The following is an 18,350-nucleotide window of genomic DNA, read 5'->3' as shown; positions in this document are numbered from 1 at the left end:
CACCCAGGGCATGGTATCAAAAACTGATGGATGTTCTCCCCTCTTATGGATTTCACATTTCTACATCAGATACTTCATTATTTGTACAAAAGAATGGTTCCATACTTACTGTTATCCTAGTTTATGTGGATGACATTATCATTGTTGGTAATTCAAAGGCTCATTGTCCATCTATCATATCATCTCGTAGTGACCATTTTTCTATCAAGGATCTTGGAAGTATTTATTATTTTCTTGGTATTGAAGTGAAGAGAAACTCCAAGGGATTATTTCTTTCTCAAACCAAGTATGCTCTTGATTTGTTGGAAAGATTTGATATTCCCGGTGCCAAGACATGATCTTCCCATATTCCAGTCAGCTGTAAACTCATTGCTTCTTCAGGTACTCTACTAACTGATCCTACTTCTTATAGGTCCTTAGTGGGAGCTTTACAATATCTGAGATGGACAAGGCCAGGAATTAGTTAGTTGTGAACCAGGTGTGTCAGCACATGAAACACCCTACTACTGATCATTTTATAGCTACTAAGAGGATCTTAAGATATGTTAAAGGAACCCTTGACTATGATATGTTATTTTCCAAGGGTATTCTTGCAGTTCATGGTTTTAGTGATGCTGACTGGGCTGGAGACCCTGAATCTAGGAGAAGAACTTGAGGTTTTCGTATCTTGTTTGGCTCTAGTCCTATTTCCTGCTCAAGCAAGAAGCAAAGCATTGTTGCTAGGTATTCCACTGACGCAGAATACATGAATTTAGCTCATTCTGCAGTTGAACTGAGTTGGGTTTGTCAGTTGTTGAAGGATCTTCATATTTTTATTCCTATGGCACCTGCATTGCATTGTGATAATATGAGTGCCATCTCTTACTCTTCCAATCCAGTTTTTCATATTAGAATGGAACACATGGTTGTTGATTTCCATTTTGTCAGGGAACTAGTACATTCCAAGGTCTTACAAATATCCTATATTTGCACTCTAGATCAACTGGATGCCATCTTCACTAAGGGTATTTCTGCACCAATATTTGGTTATCTTAGAGACAAGTTGCAAGTACTTTCTGCAGCCCAATACAACTTGAGGGGGGCTAATTATAATACTCTGTGTCAATAACACTTCTGTTACAATGCTTATCTTAGAGACAAGTTCTGTTACACTGCTTATCTTAGAGACAAGTTCCAGTCTGTACTTGCTAGCTTTCATCTATCACTGTCTTCTTCTGATAGGCTCCTGCTTACACGCCTCCTGACAGTTTCTTTCTGTTATCTGTATTAAATAGTTTGCTTTACTTTCTTCATTGTAATTAAGACAATTACTCTAAGTAATTGCAGAGATCTTTAATCTCTTTTGTAATTCATTCAATTGAATAATACAACCAAATGTGGAGTATTTTCGTTAAATAAGATGGATGATACTTCGATTATTTAAGTAAATGAAGCAAAATGAGATGAAAACAACAATGGTTATTTACACTACTCTAGTGGATAGAGTATGCCGCCCAGAGAAAATTAGTGATCTCCAACTCCAAATATGGTTCAGACTTATAGCTCAATGATTGATGGGTTGTTGAGGATGCAAAGAAATTATTTAATGAAATCACGAACAAGAAATTAGTTCTTAAAGTTCATATTATACTACTAACAAGATAACATAATACAATGACAAGTACTGAATCATTATAGACACAAATTATATCAAGTTACAACAAACACTTTATATATTTACATTCCCCCTCAAACTGATGCTTAGAAAAATACATCAACTTGGACATACAAGAAGTAAACAAAGTACGAGTAAGACCTTGTAAACACATCTTCTACCTAAAAAGGTAAGTAGGAAACCATTTTCAACTAATTCCCTGAAGCAGTGATGATCAATCTCCACTAGGGGTGCACGACGGTCGATCCGGATCGGTTTTCATCCCTACCGACTATAAAACCATACAAGTCGGGTTTTTTTTCCAGCTGCCCCAATTAGTATTGAACTTTTAGATCGGGTTATGAACCGTCTGATCTAGTGTCAGATCGATTCAATTCGGTAGCGGTTTACCGATTACATGTAAACCAGGTCGAGTTGACTCGGGTAAAACGAGTCTCCAAACCGATCCGATCCTAATTTTAAATATTGCAGTTCTTGTTTTACACTATAAGTTCCAGTTTTACACTGAAATACTTATTCTGCTAACCTGTTTAAGTAGAAATCCAGGCTGCTTGTATAAACAATAGAGTTTACTCTCTACAACAGAGAAAGGAAATTTACAAATAATAATAGTAGATTCAGTAAGCTACCTGATAATAATCTTTAAGCAAACCGAAAAATCTATAACAAAAGTGATAATAATCTCTAGCAAATAGAAAGCAAAACTAACTAGAATCTTCACCCGTTTTGATACTTTTGTAAGAAAAAATGAATGAATAAAGAATTAATGAATGATAGCAAACTAAGGTATTATTCTTCAACCTATGTATAAGAGCAAAGTCCAAGTATTCTTTAACTAACGTGTAAGTGAAAACTCCACTAAGATATCTTATTCCAGAGGATCTTCAGCACCTGTAACAAATAACAAGAAGCAAAACACATAAGAATGAAGTCGAATGAAATGAATTCTTTATACTTCAAGCAAGTACTTGAGATCCGTTAAAATATGACCAGATAGAGGATACTATTATGATATTCAAATACTGTATCACCGCTTATGTTTTCAAATTAATACCAGTCCACCACAATGGATATCATATATGTGTAATACTATACTAAGGTATCCTAACCTGTTCTCAAACATAACCATGCAGACTCAATCGCTCATGGTATCATCACCAGACTCAAAGTTCCCTGGCAAGTTGAAAACAGATGCAGACTAATGTAATGACTGACAAATTGAACTCTCATGATAGCTGTCTCAGTTCAACCTGTTCTCATACTAAATCACTCAATAAGATTCATAAACATCAGAAACATACCATTCAAGGAACACCATTAGGTGCTATTAGCTCCCTTTATTAATCTTCTCCATATAAGTCATGGGACCTAGGGCATCTACAAGAAAAAGTGTAATTTAACTCCCTAATTAGTAACTAGTAAATCAACAAATGATTATTAAAGAATATTGTTAGTTTAATGAAATAAACATAATCTGGAAAACATACACAAGTATATACTGTATACATGACAAGGAATTCAACAGTTTATATAGTGCTGAAGTTGAGGAATGGAGCTATCAACACAACAACAAAATACTCAACTCTCTACACATTTAAAAGTGTAGTAACAAGCACAAACAACAAAGAATAAAAAGACCACAGGTTGCGTAACGTTTCCAGATTCCAACAAACGTGTAAATAGTTCACACCACAACACGAAATGATCGATAAAAAATACTATGTATCTATGCCCGGTGAAAGATAAATTAAATTAACAAATACCCAAAGTCAAAAATGATATGTAAAACACCATTTTCCTATTTACAGTGACATGCATGTAGAGTATGTTCTCTATTTTCATGAACATATACTTTTTATTTCCATACAAAGTAAAATCGACATCTTCTCATTGATGTTGCTCTTCTTCAAAATCATCACATAAAATCAACACACAAATTAAGAGATAATAATTGATCAACACACAAAATCAAACAAAAAAATCGAATCAAACTAAACACCCCTAATCCACAGTACCTCAATTAATGAAAATCGATCAAGAAAAATCAAAATCAAACTAAACCCATCAATAAGAGTATCTCAATTAATTAAACAATCTAATAATCGAACTCAAAATAGACCCTATTAATAACAGTACCTTAACTAATGAAAATCAATCACGAAAGCGAAATCAAACTAAACCCTATTAATAGCAGTATCTCAAATAATAAAAATCAATCAAAAAAATCATCTTCCCATACCTGTAGAATCCATTTGATATCAACCAAATCAGCAACAGATAGAGATGACCGTGGTGATGTAAGAGTGGGATTTTACTTAGCAAATAAGGTGGAAGAAGGTTGAAGATGAATAATGGAGTCGCCTCCTCTGCTGGAGAAAAGAAAACTGAAAATATTTTTAGAGTTTTAGAGCCTGTTTGGTACGGTTTTCAAAAAATAATTTTCCACTCTTTTAAAAACATACCCTTTTTTCCTTGTTTTCATCTTCTAAAAATTGTTTGAAAGTGTAAAAACTGTTTTTTGAAAACCAAAAAAAATCAACTAAATCAGATCAAATATTAGGTATCACCTCGCCTACGGCCGGGGCCCAACCTCTCATAATTGTTAGTGTTATTTGGTGTTTTTATTTTGCCCATTGTATTGGTGTGCGTTATTTCCGCCCATTTCCATCTTCGTCTCCATCTATCTATCAAGGATTAATTGGGGGCCCTGAAAAATAATCGGGGGCCTCAACAAATTTATACCCACACCAGAAAGTTAAGGGGCTTCTAAAATGATGGTGAAAGTACCATTTTACCCTTCTCACAAAAATAACCCTAAAATCCTATTAAGACTTAAGTGAGGCTCCCATTTCATTCCATCACAAAACTGTTTCATCTTCTCCTCTCCCCCTCCCTCTCACAAAACTGTTTCATCTTCTCCATTAACGACCGTGGAGAATTTTTTTTCCATCCGATTCATCGTCGAAATCGTCGATGCGAAAACTTTAATCGACGATTAACTTCTTCTACAGATATGGCACGTACTTAGCAGACTGCGAGGCTGGCCAATGAAATTATCAATCTCGCTGATATTGTTAAAGCGGCGAAGGAGTGTTCGAGAACAAGCAAGAAATCAAAACCTACGAACAAAAAAATGGCTCCAATTAGATGGTATGTCCTTTAAAACCTCCTACTCTAACTTGGGTTTTAGTTTAATTTGATGTTCTGCTGAAAATTAGGGTTTGAATCCGAGAAATTGATTTATTAGAATGTGAGTCGTTAATCACGAATTTTGGATGTCTAACGATTTTTCATATGCATGTTGTGCTTCCCAGAAATCGTCAACCATTAGGGTTTAGGAGAAAATGATTCCTGCTGTAGTAATTTGTTTTTTAGGTTAGAATCATTAACCAGTTTTGATTTCTTAACGATTTTTGACATGCATGTTGAAATAATCTGGAAATCGTTAGCCAATTGTTTAGGTGAAAACGACCCTGTGTGGTTTTTTCTGACGAACGTTTTTATTAATCAACGACTCCATGATTTTCCAAACCACCATTCTGTCCCAAATGATGAAAAAGTCGTCTACATAATTGGAATCAACTAACGACTCTTATGGACGACCAATTTTAAAAGTGAACGGATCTGCACCACACATATTTGATCTTCTGCCTAAAAAATAGGAAGAATCGTTAGGAAAAAATGCTTGAATCGTTAAGACGACAAATGAGAATCGTTGATGATATACATGGAGTCATCTGTTTTTGTAAAAGTCGTTTGTTTTATGATTTGTTTTCTGACGACTCTTAAATATATTTGTTTTTGGCCTTTCAGTAACAAGAATAAAAAGGATAAGAATGTCTTGGTAACTCCTCCATCCAGATCTCCCCGCAACCAAAAATACCTAAATGTGGGTCTATTACGAGGAAAAACACCGAGTGAGGTAGCCTTAATTACCCGCGAACCTAGTGAACCATGTGTTGATTCCTCTGTATCGTCGTCTTCATCATCTGCTGTTGTATCTACAACCCCAAGCGATGAAGAATTAGAAGTCGCGGAACATGAAGAATTAGAAGTAGGTGAATATGATGCTTATGATGATGAGGAGGATGGTGATCAATGTAATGGTGGTAATGGAGGGAATGGTGGTGATGGATTGAATGGTGGTAATGAGGTGGCAGAGATTGAGGAAGAGGGGGATCAAGGTAATGATGAGGATGAGGATGAAAATGATGGTGGTAGCAGTGATGATGAGGATGATGGTAATGATGGAAATGGTAAGGAAATAAATGATGGTAGTGGCGGTGATGATGAGGATGATGATGATGAGGAGATTTAGGAGGAGATTCAGGATGCTCGCAACCACAAAAACATCAACAACCTAAGACGAAGGAGAAAGTCCCAATTAAACCAAGCGCGCGACACATTCCACCCATACGTTTGCAGCTTACTCGTCTACCCGGTGGGAAAGCAGAGGTGAACCTAAAGATGGCGGAAAAGTTCTATTCGGATATGATAGCTCGTGGGCTCGTACCATGAATGAGACAATTGTAACAATCTCACCTTTGCTTTTCATATGATTTGTTGATATTTAATTTCTTATGTTTTAATTCTATTTGTTTGTCTTTCGTAGGATCATAAGAATGCCACAAGTCTATTTAGACACCAATCTTCTTATGAAAAAATGAAAAAATGGCCCCTAGAAGGTGAGTGTCCAAGAGTGAGAGCCATTCTTGAAAACTCAGGTTTGTATGCTGTCGTTGAAAACTCTGTGATTGCATATGACAAGGCTGCAGTATCATGTTTTACTGAGAGGTTTTACGGCAAAGTCGATGCATTCCAATTCCCTTTTTGGCGAGATGGCATTGATTCCCGAAGACGCATAACAGATTCTAGGATTGCAGGTTGAGGGTAAATCCACGGAAGACAAGTTCAAGAAAAACCTAGATTGGAAGAAAATTTATGAATTGACGGAGAAGTTGTTTGGATGGGATGAAAAGAAGACGTATGGCCTCTTTGTGATGGGAAAGAAGTACCCAAAGAAAGATTTTAAACTTATTGAGATCAGAAAGATGTATGCGGGGTCACTTGAGAAAGATGGAGACAATGAACTACTCTCTGATTTTGAAGTTTGTGCGACAACAGCCGCATACTTGTTGTATGTCCTTGCTTCGGTTATATTTCTCGATAGCAAAAGAAACAGAGTCAGCGTCAACCTTCTTCAACTTTTGGATCCATTGGAGGAGGTGAGTAGGTATTCGTGGGGGACTGCTATAGTAGCACATTTGAACGCTCAGCTAGCAAAGGCATCCCGGGAAAGAACTTCTCAAATGAACGAGAACTTGGCTTTACTTCAGGTAATTTGAGTTATCAAATTTGTTCGTTGTTCGTAATATTTGTTTTTCTATATTTTTAGATTTAACATTATTTTTATTGTTTTGATGCTGTTTCAGGTGTGGATTTACGAGCATTTTCCCTCATTGATCAAAGGCAATGAAGACATACAATTGCAGCCAACATGGAACAATACTAAACCAAGAGGAACCCGATACAAGTACACTGGAGCTCAGGATAAGGAGGAAGCGCAGAAGTTGAAGTTGTTATCCATGCGCCAAAAATTGGACAACATGACAGCCAAAGAGGTAACCTTTGATCCCTACAAGGAAAATAGAGTAGGAGGATTGCAAGATCTTGCATATTACCATGACCCTCTGTTTTACCCTTATGGATACTCAATGTACAATCCGCATAGAGTAATGCGTCAACTTGGGTATATTCAAGATTCACCCGATGAGGATTATGTACCACCCTTCAAATATAAATTAAACAAATGCAAGGCGGACAAAAAGGCGTTGGTTGTTGCTTATGAACCTGAGCCTAAGACTGAGCATTGGAATGATAGGCATTTGGGTACTAGTAGGGTAGAAATCTCTTGGTGGGAGAATGTTAATGAGGGTCATGAGGTAACTGATGATTACATGCCATGGTATGAAGGCTTCTCCCACGGTCGAGTCATTAGGATTGATCAGACTATGGGTAGGAGGAGCAACAAAGCATCTTCCGCTGCTTCTACAGCCGACACTAAAGATGACTCTTCCATTCTTAAGCTTGTGGTAAGTACTTATTTTTCGAATTGTGTTAATCATTTAGATACAGTTTTAATTATGTTAATCTTAATCGGTATTTGAATGCAAATAGAGGGAACGAATGAAGATTTTTATGAAGTCATTTTGCTGCAAAGCCGACAAAGAAGAAGTCATAGAACCTGATCAAAGTCGCATGTATGCTGAGTACTGCCAACACATTGAAAATCCACAAGCAGAGAAAATGTTCGCTGATCTGGAAAAGCAATGTAAGAGGACAAGGAGAACAACTATCCAACTAACACAAGAACGTGCTCAAAAGGGAGATGGTGATGATCAAGGTAGTGTAGAAGAAGGTGGTTCTCAAAGGAGCAGTCCTGGACAAGGTCCTTCAAAGAAAAGTCGGACATCATCAAGTCAGGGAAGTCAGAGAGGTCGAGGCGGAGGTCGAGGTCGAGGTGGTAATAGTGAGTGAGAAGAACTTATGGCTAGAACTTTAAAGTGTATGGTTTCACATCTAGAACTTATGTCTTTTAGTATTGTCGACTTTAACTTACGTATTTCTTAGATACAACTATTTTTTGTAGTTCGTACTATCGGTGTTTTGTGTGGATTGGGTTTCCTAACAATTTAGCATGTTGTTTAGAAGAAGTTGTGCTTATTTGAATGTTCAAATGATGTGAGAATGTGGAGAATATGACAACTTGTTGTTTGAGTCGGTAGCAAATGTTTTGCATATCAACGACTCTAAATATGAAAATTTAAGTCGCCTTAAAATGTTTTACAATCGTCAACACATTTTATGAAGACCAACGACTCCAAACCTGTTGAAATTAATTTAGTGTTAGAGTCGTCAACAGATTTTATGAAAACCAACGACTCACCTGTAGTCCAAACCACCTCTCTGTCTGATTTTATTAAAGGGTCGTTTACAATTATATGACCGATTAACGACTCTCTACTGACGACCCATTGGTTAAATTAACGACTTATTTCTAAAACTATGTAGCTCCTCTGTCTAAAAACTTTTAAGACTCGTCAAGGAAAAAAAAAGTTAAAAGTCGTCAACTAGAGTCGTCCAGGAAAAATTTAAAAAATTTAGGGTCGTCTCTTTTGTTTTAAGAGTCGTCTTTTATCTTTCGAGGGTCGGTCAATTTTAGTTATTTTATTTTGCAAACTTATAAGTTGCCACGAAAATGGACATCTATTTCATTAAGGAAATAACATTACATCAAAGTTGAATTGCAGACGAGTTAGAATTTGATACATCAAGTGTTCTTCGATGAATTTGAGTGACAACGCAGGGTTAGTATGGGTAATCTAGAATCTGACACATCAAGTGTTCATCGATAAACCTCCTTGCACGTCGGTACAACGTCGTATATTCTTTGTGGTGAATGAACTTTGTTTCTCCATTACGAATTCTCCATAGCCCATTGAAACGTTCCAGCTGAAATACAGTGAATTCTTAAATGTTAGTATGCGAACTTTTAACGAGGCTATAAGAATAAATATTCTCGGATTACTCACTTTTTCTCTAAGAGGAGCTTGTGGATGATGTTGGTACACCATATTTCTAACTTTAACATACTCTCGCGTTGCACTTTTTATGTAGTTGAACCGAAATGCTAAGTCTCGCCATTTGAGGTTATTCGGATTCCCGGTACGCCCGTAAAAGAACTCTTTAACTCTCTTCCAAAACATTGAATAGATTTCATTTGGACGTTCACGGAATGTATTAGCAAACGATTTAACAAGACACAAATCTTCATGAGGTTCCCATTCCGCCATTTCTATTGAAAGTTTATGTACTTTGGTAGAAAATGGATGGGTTTTGTTAATTTTTTCAATAGAAAAAAGGGTGGTATTATATAGAAGAAAATCCCAACGGTAGGAAATTTTTAAATCCACAATTAGGGTCGTTAGGATATAAATAAAATAAATGACGACTTCATAGAATGTGTTGAAAAAACAAAGTTTGAGTCGTCATTATACTACCTATATAAAGTCTAACGACCCCTCATTGAAACTTGAAATAGTAACATTAGTAGTCCTAACACAATTGGTCTAACTAAATTCCTTTGAAAATATTACATGTTATTCTTGTTTCCGGTGCGAGATTTAACTAGCATTGCGGCTTCGATGTGATAAAATCTCTCTCCTCTCCATTTGATATATTCAGCCTGGGCCGCACGTCTATCCCATTTGTGCCTCGCGAGAAACTCGTTGTACATGGTGCACAACCTCGTAACATGAATCGTCCTATCACGAATGTGGAACGGTTCATAATCATAGCGTAGTTTGTTGTGGGAATTAACGAAAGGGCCGCAACCAAATTGAATCCAGAAATATACTTTCATGTTCTTGTTCTTCGCGAAGATCTTTGACGATGTAATAATTCTTAACCCATTCGGTCTCTTCCTGGACTTGCTTGAATACTTCACGGAGATGCGCTTGTTCTTTTCCTCGTTTTTCCGGCCTCACGCTTCTCTTCTTCTTCCTTCGTAGGATATGGCGTGTAAGTGTATGGTTTTTTAGTGGGTCGCATGCTTCGTTTACGTATCTCTTCTTCCATTGCCAATATTGATTTGGTTGGTCGCTTGCATCTTCTAAGTATGCTTTCAATTGAATTGGTAGTTGTTGACGAACTTGCCATTGAAAAAATGATATACTTTGATTGTTTTAAGTTCTGTTAAACAGTTTAAGGTTGAATCTTTATATAGAAAATAACCCAACGACTATTTTTTTGGGAAATAGTATCTTCATAAAGAGCCGTTGAAGATACACAATTGGAGTTGTTAGGTTTGAGTTTTATAAAACAAACGACCCTGCACAACAAAATATTCCGAGTCGTTCATTTATTGATATCACAATAACGACCCTATATGTTATTCTGAGTCGTTCGTTTATTGATATAATAAAAACGACTTTATGTTCCTCAAATATGGGGTTAGAGAATCGTTCGTTTGTTAATAGAATATATAACGACCCTAAGTTTTCAAAACATCCAGGAGACCCAATCTTTTGGTCTGACAAAATCGTTAGTTTGTTATTAGACTGTTAACGACCTGGGCAATCTATGCCTAGAGTCGTTCATTTGTTAATAGGAAAGATAACGACAATTAAATTCCAAAACATCCAGGAGACCCTCATGTATGGTCTAACAGAGTCGTTAGCTAATTAATACACAGTTGACGACCCTTTAAAGTTATGCCTGCAGTCGTTCGTTTGGTAATTGGCCCGGTAAGGATCCTGAATTTCCAAAACATACAGGAGGCCATTGTATTTGGAATACAAGGGTCGTTTATATTTATGAATACTTACCTAACGATTCAGGTTGGTAATGTAAGAGTCGTCACCTTGATTTGCTTAAATGTAAACGACTCTAATTTAAAAAAAAAAAGTTTTGTAATGAAAAGTTGATAACACAAAGATAAAACACATTGTATTCGTTAAGGATTAGTGATAATACAACATCCAAGTATTCATGCATTGACTTACAAAAAAAAAAAACTCCTTCCACATTTAGTCGCACATGTCAACGTGTTCAAGCATTGTACTTGGTGTTCCTTCCAAAACATTCCACATGTTCATTCCATACTCGTACTGGTTTGTCCACTCCTTGGTGTAGTCTCCCCAATCACCATAGACCACCCGTGGTAAAGGACATTCTTCGAAAATCTTCAAACCTATGTAATGGTTATTGTTGACATGTGCCATTACAATTCTTCTTTTCTTTATCGCCGCGTCGCACCTAGTTCTTGAGGGTACGTACATACAAGACGCTCCAGGGAAGCCTTTGCTGAATACAATTACCACACAAGTGAATGTGTCCGCTAAAAGTTGACCACCAAAAGGCATTTGCATCCAAAACTTATAACCGGCCTTTTTCGACCCCTTCCTCCATTTCACGTTTGAAACCAACTCCCTAAACTTCAATTCCCTCTCTTTTTCATCTCCTTCCATGAGCATTGTCAAATAGAGTTGTTTGTCCTCAACTAGTTTTTGTGCCATTTTTTCCCTTGCATATTCGATTTGGGTGAGCTTTAGTTCATCGGCCTCGTCGAAATTCCCTAATTGTTCCGTTGCAACATGGTAACCACAGTCCCATCCCCATCAACGTCGTCAGTGGATATAAGGTTATCTAAGATGACGTAAGGAAGTTGGTCGGTATACTCTTTGTATAAAGTGTAAGCAACACGATGTGGTCTTCCTTGCGAATCCCTAGGTGTCTTAGGATTACCCTTTATTCCTCTTATCGTCACCATACCACTAGTTTGGCTTTGTTGGGTATCGACCACATGCTCAACAATATCCATATCTTCATTTTCTTGCTCTTTTGACCGACCTCGTTTCTTAGGAATGAAAGACTTTTCGTACTCCTCATATTCCGCCCGGACATGCTCATGACGTGATAGGTCTCTATCGCAACCCTTGTCATTGTTAACAGTTTCTCTAAATGGCATTTTAGTTGTTCTTCCGGGTGGTTTTTGTTTGATTGGCTCTCCTTCAAACCCAAAGCTCTTACGGGCGGCCGGCCACAAGTTAGCAACCAAAATGTGTCTTCCTGCACAATTCATTTTTCAGTATTTTTCGTTGATGTACTTTCCAATCTCCAAGTCTCCAAATTCTTCATCGGCTAAACCCGTGGGCTTTGGGATGAGTGAAAGTTGCTGCTAGAATGGATCGATATCTTCAAGAGGAATGTAATCTTTGTACCCACCAAGTTTATGTTTACAAGGGAGGCCGAGCCAAACATCGGTTGTACAATTACACTTCATCACCTTTCCGGCCTCCGCTTTAGCTCTAAAATCTATAAGCTCATCCATCATATAGTTAATTTCCCACCATGATACTTGGTGTGCTACCAACGGTAACAAAGCTTTGTCCTTTATGTGTTGCATCAGAAAACGGTCTTTACTCAACTCCATCTGAGTGACTATTTTTCTTAGGTCATCCTCTGCGTGCTCGTGAATAGCTTCTTGTACCGTAACTACCCCACACCTATTTTGATCCAATTTTTTTTCAAACGCCCGTGAGACGCCTCTGCAATTCTTGTAGACTCATTTTTGAAGTGCTTGTATTTGTTTGTCCATGTATAAACAAACTTCTCCTTCCAAGGATTCAACCATGTATTCGGGCAATACTCAACAACCTTCTTATGATCCGTGCTCCAAACATCAATAAACTTCTGCAAGTTAGCATAATACTTAACCTCTGTTTTCGAATGAGCCAAATAGTCCCAATCTTCGCAAAAAACTTTCCATAGACCCCCTCTTCGTCATATTTTTCCTTTTCTTTCTTTTTCTCTTCCGCTCGCTTTTTTTGGAAAGTTTACTTAGGCGCTCATCTTCCTCCTTAGAACGTTGATTACCCTTCTTAGTATGGATATTTTGGATTTGATTCTTGAAATTAGAAAAAAGATTGGTTTGGATGTGCCACGTACAAAGAAATTGTTGAGCAAGTGGAAAGACTTGACGAACGACACTCATAATTGCAAAATCTCTATCCGTAAATATAACCTGCGGCGTCTCTTCTCCACGGTAAATCAACCTAACTTGTTCCAACGCCCAAACATAGTCTTCTATTTCTTCTTTTTCCATAAAGCACCATGCAACGGTGAATGAATTTTTATCCGAAGTATGGCTTACCACGTTCAACATCGGCATGTTATGCTTGTTTGTCTTATAAGTGCAATCTATGAAGAGAACCTGGTAAAAACACTGTGCCAAATCCACCATCCTTGGATGTGCAAGAAAAATATGAGTCACTTTCTCATCCGGACCCACCTTAGTTTGCATTGCGTAGTTTAATGTTTCCGCTAACCACTCTGATTGTTGCATAATCAACCTACCATTTCATTCGGTTCTCTTAATCGTTGCTTTGACGGCGTTGATTGTGGAAATGGTGGACAAGTTATCCTTATCTTCCGCCCTTATTGCATTTAGGATCTTGAGTGGTCTAAATCCCTTCATCTGCCTAACTTTATCCATCTGATGTGGTTTCAACCGGGCATATGCAGTGTGTCCATACAAACTTGTGGGTGGATCATGGTTGTGACGACCGTTCGGAATACTATACAATAGGAATGCATTGGTTTCATGACGTGTTTTGAAAACAATCTTGAACAGGCATTCACACTTTTTCGAATTTGTTTTGTATACCCTAGTCGTCTTCTTCTCATACTTGTAATTCTTGCCTTTGTGACTTTCTCCCTTCTTACCCGCTCTCTCGCATACCATTTCCATCTTGTTACAATCGACGTGTCTACTTGAACAACCACACACATATTCTCTTTTTCCTTAGGGATAAGCCATGCCTTGATGTCATCCTTGGTTTCCCATGTCTACATTGAGCAAACAATTACATTAGACAACCATGAGATCACTAATAAAATTATTTGAATATATAAATATATCAATTCAGTTAAGGTAAACGTACCAAATCAGTCATATAGTGTTGGGAGGTATCCGGACCCAATGTAGATACGGGTACTGGCTGAGAGCTTTGTCGTACTACCAACTAATAAACAAAACACAAAACCATCAACAGAGGGTCGTCCAGATCTTATATGCCCAAATGATGACTATTCACGAACAATATTAACGACTCTTAACAGATTAACGAATTCTCACAAATATATTAACGACTCTAAACATACTAAGGAGTCGTTTAGTTATATATATAACCAATGCCGACTCTTCATACAGTTAATGCAGAATTTCAAAATCAAAGATATGTTTGATTCCTAGGAGCAGTTATTGCTATTTTTTGAGAAAAAGAAACGGTTTTATTCAAAAAAAAAAGTAGCCGTTGAGTACATTTTTGCTATAAATAGAGACCTATCTCTTCCAAACTTATTCACCCATCACTTTCAATCATCCTAAATTAGTCACCCATCACTTTCAAACACTAAAAATGGCTCCAACTCCGTTCAATAATCTAGAAGATGTTGTTATTGTTAGAGCACACACCACTCTCACAAAGCACTCCGTTGAGGAAGCGCAATGGGTGACCAGTAACGAAGACCTAACAAGAGGGCCTTACCTTGGGCATGATCAAAACACCAATGCTTGGTGGAAACGTGTGTTTAAGGTTTTTAAAGCACTAAACGGAAATCGTTATAGGAGGACGCTCCCGCATATAAGGGAAAGGTACGTTTATTTATACAATGAATGCGTATTGCTGAGAAACGAATTGAAAGCCCGTAAGGACGCTATGCCAAACGAAGACCGCATGAGTAGAGTAAGTTTGTGAATCAATAGGCCGTTCATCAAAAATTATTTATTTGGTTATGATTATTTAACAACAACACTAACTTATTAAAAATTATTTTTCCAGTGTTCGTTGGGTCAAACCAAATACGAATTAAGGTACGGTCATGAGTTTTTACACGAGGACTACTACACTCTCTTGGAGGAAGTTGAATGGCAATTCGCCCAATATAATTAACCTCGTATACATTTTCTAGCGCAATGTATTGAACTATATTATGTCTTTTCCTTATATTTTATTTCATAGTACATGTATATTTTTTTTCAATTTAATAATACTAGTTCAACCATAAATATTCCAAACAGGGGTCGTCATGGACATAAATAAAAAATGACGACCCTTCACAAATCATCTTTTCAATCCCAAGTGTCGTCAACCAATATTTTGCATATTAACGACTTTTGTGACAAAAATATGAGCATTATAAAAGTGTCGTCAATCTGATAAAACGTGAATTGCCGACACTTTAAGATCATTTGACGACTCCCAACATAAACTAACGACTCCGGACTAACATATATACACTATTTTACTAAGTTTTCTTTTAAAGTCGTTCAGTTCTATATGTCCAACCTAACGATGTAATATAGAGACTCTAAAAGTCGTTTAGTTGTAAACGTGAACTTTTAACGACTCAAGACACTGCTAGCATTTATTAGGGAATTGAACTCTACCAAATGTGGTTGAGGAAGTTGGCTCGTTCAATTCTATAAATACAGACCCATATCTCACCTCTTCCTTACCAAAACCATAATTATCAACCTTCTCTCCTTCTCATTTATTCATCATCCAAGAGGAAAAAAAGAGAAACACCATAACTCCCTACACTCCTGAAGAGAATCGTGCTATTACGAGAGCTTGGTTCAGTCACAAACCACTTTGAAAGTCTAGACAAAGGCATTGATGAAACATCGGATGCTTGGTGGAACCACGTATTCATCGTTTTTGTGGCGTTGGACGTAAATCGCAACTCAAGGTCTTTGAAACAAGTCAAGGAGCGCTTCAAGGAGATAAAATTCGAGTGTGATGTTTTGAAAAGAGAATTTACGGCCATAAGGGAAGCCTTTCCGGATATGTTGGGTACTCTAAGAGTAAGTATTTAAACAAGAGGTAAAACTTATCCACAACTTTGATCGATACTAACTAAATATGTTTGTGTTTTCCGATGAAGAAGGCGTGTGCATACTACGAGCTGCTTCGTGGAAAAAAGTTTGAGTTACACGATTGCTACTTTATCTTACATGAAACCATGTATAATTACATGTTTTTTGATTGAGTCTAGAAGTGCATCGTTATCATGTATTGTATTTAACCCTATGAACTATCATGTATTGTATTTAACCCTATGAACGATGTATGACTTTCAGGATTCAGTGAAATGTTGCTATGAATTAAGAAATTATTAAAAAAAAAAGTTTGAGTCGTGAATTTTTTCAGACGTACGGAACAACGACTCTCAGTTAATCTGAAAGGGTCGTTCGTTTATAGTAATGCTAAACTAACGACCCTTAAAGTGATAGTTACAGAGAGTAAAAGGTAATTTATTCGTTGGGTTCTAAATATATTGATTTAACGACTCTAGATGACCTAAAAGATGGAGTCGTCATATTTTTCAAACTATATTAACGATTTTTCATAACTGCAGATTGGAGTCGTCAATTATTTCAAAGTTGGTTGACGATTTTCATAACCTGCACATTGTAGTCGTTTTTAGGGTGCTAAGTCACTGACGACTCAGCAGAGTCGTTAGTTAATTATACTCTCGACCTAACGACCCTCACACTGAGCTGTTGCATATTGACCATGAATCGACTACTTGGAGCACCATTCATGCGATTTGAAGAGTATAGGAAGTTTACCCGATTGTTTTGAGCTCCGGGTTCTTCATATGGAGAAATGGTTCCTTCATTTTGAGCAACATGATCTTCATTTCCACCATTATTCAAGGCTTCCTCTATTAACATCTCTTCATCAAACATCCAATCCATAGGATTAGTTGAGACAATCTTACCATCAATACAATCATGTATGTTGTTTGAATCTTCACCTACATCATTTCCTCCACTAGAATCACTCATTTCAAATAACCCTAAATTTTCCCCCAAAACTCACTTTCTTCCTCTCCCCAACACAAAAAACACAATTTTTCATACAACAAAATTTAATCCCACCATCTGATTTTAATCCAACTAAATCATTACCAATTTATTAATTTAACTTAATCACTAATTAACACTAATGATTAGGGGTAGTTTAGCCATTTCAAAAAAATGGGGATAAGAGATAACCCCCAATTACTATTTCATAACCTTTTTTGTCCTGTAGGTAGGGGCCGCCAATTATTTTTCAGGACCCCCAATTAAGCCTTGCTATCTATTCATCCTTGTTTTTCTTTGAGCTTTCACTCTTCTCATAAAATGATATAGTTCCAATTTCACTGAGTTTCTTCAAGTATAGCAAAAACTTGGCCTTGCATCCATACCGTTGGGATATCATGCGTATATATTCAGTTGAGGCATAAGGGTACATTTCATCTTCTGATTGATTTTTATTGTGTTAAAAATTGTTGATTTTTCATTATTGTTTGTTTGGTTTAATTTTACTACGGTTACGCTTATTGTGATTCACATGCACAAAAGACCATATTCCAGCCCGCCCATTCTTGGCCTTTTAGTCTAGCTCTCCATCAAGCGGGCATCTTGAGCAGCTAATAATGTCTCCATGTGTAGTTGCCGAAACTACACGTCCAAGCTCTCTTCCCCTACTCGACTTAAAATTTGCTGGGGTATGATAACCGTGGGTATGCCGTAGAAGTGAAGTATACATGTTTAATATCTGATATGTATCACAGAATTTGCATTCTTGTCCTTTTCATTTGATTATGTCGGTTCACCCGGTATCGCTAGGCTCAAGTACTTCAGCTTTTATTCCATCAGCATGGTGTTCCGTTTGGTTGACTTCCAACATTCCACATTTTCGGACCACAACAGTCACTAAGCTTCTCATGACTCCTATAAAGATATCATTGGTTTACACATGGTTAAAAGGATACATGCATATAGTAATAAGGTATACTGATTAGGAGAAAAAACATAATGGGGATTCCCAAAATCAATACAGAACTTGCATGATTTGATGGTGTAAGAGAGTTTTCTCTTATTTTCTTGGCACATTGATGCTTGAGTGGGAACAGTTAATTTAATCAATCTATTTCTTAGCAAGTAACAATACATATGAAATTTGACAAACTATATGGATCCCAACTGAATAAGGATTTCCACCTATTCTAATTTGTTCCATTAAGGATTACTTACTTTAAGAATTTAAGAATAAGAACTGTGGTGATGAGAGTCACTATG

The 18,350-nt window shown here is 37.0% G+C and overlaps 1 long non-coding RNA gene across 1 annotated transcript; it reads right to left on the bottom strand.

Annotated features, from left to right (window-relative positions):
* Positions 1 to 1,605: 1,605 nt before the first annotated feature.
* Positions 1,606 to 4,128, bottom strand: LOC113277385. Its single transcript, XR_003324886.1, has 3 exons — positions 3,894 to 4,128; positions 2,956 to 3,031; positions 1,606 to 2,545 (listed from the first exon to the last, which is right to left on the bottom strand). It is a non-coding gene; the product is annotated as an uncharacterized LOC113277385 (long non-coding RNA).
* Positions 4,129 to 18,350: the final 14,222 nt, after the last annotated feature.

This window comes from Papaver somniferum, chromosome 5, assembly GCF_003573695.1.
Source record: "Papaver somniferum cultivar HN1 chromosome 5, ASM357369v1, whole genome shotgun sequence".
NCBI classification, from domain to species: Eukaryota; Viridiplantae; Streptophyta; class Magnoliopsida; order Ranunculales; family Papaveraceae; genus Papaver; species Papaver somniferum.
Note: the sequence above shows the minus strand (reverse complement) of the source record. Positions and strands in the feature narration are given on the sequence as shown.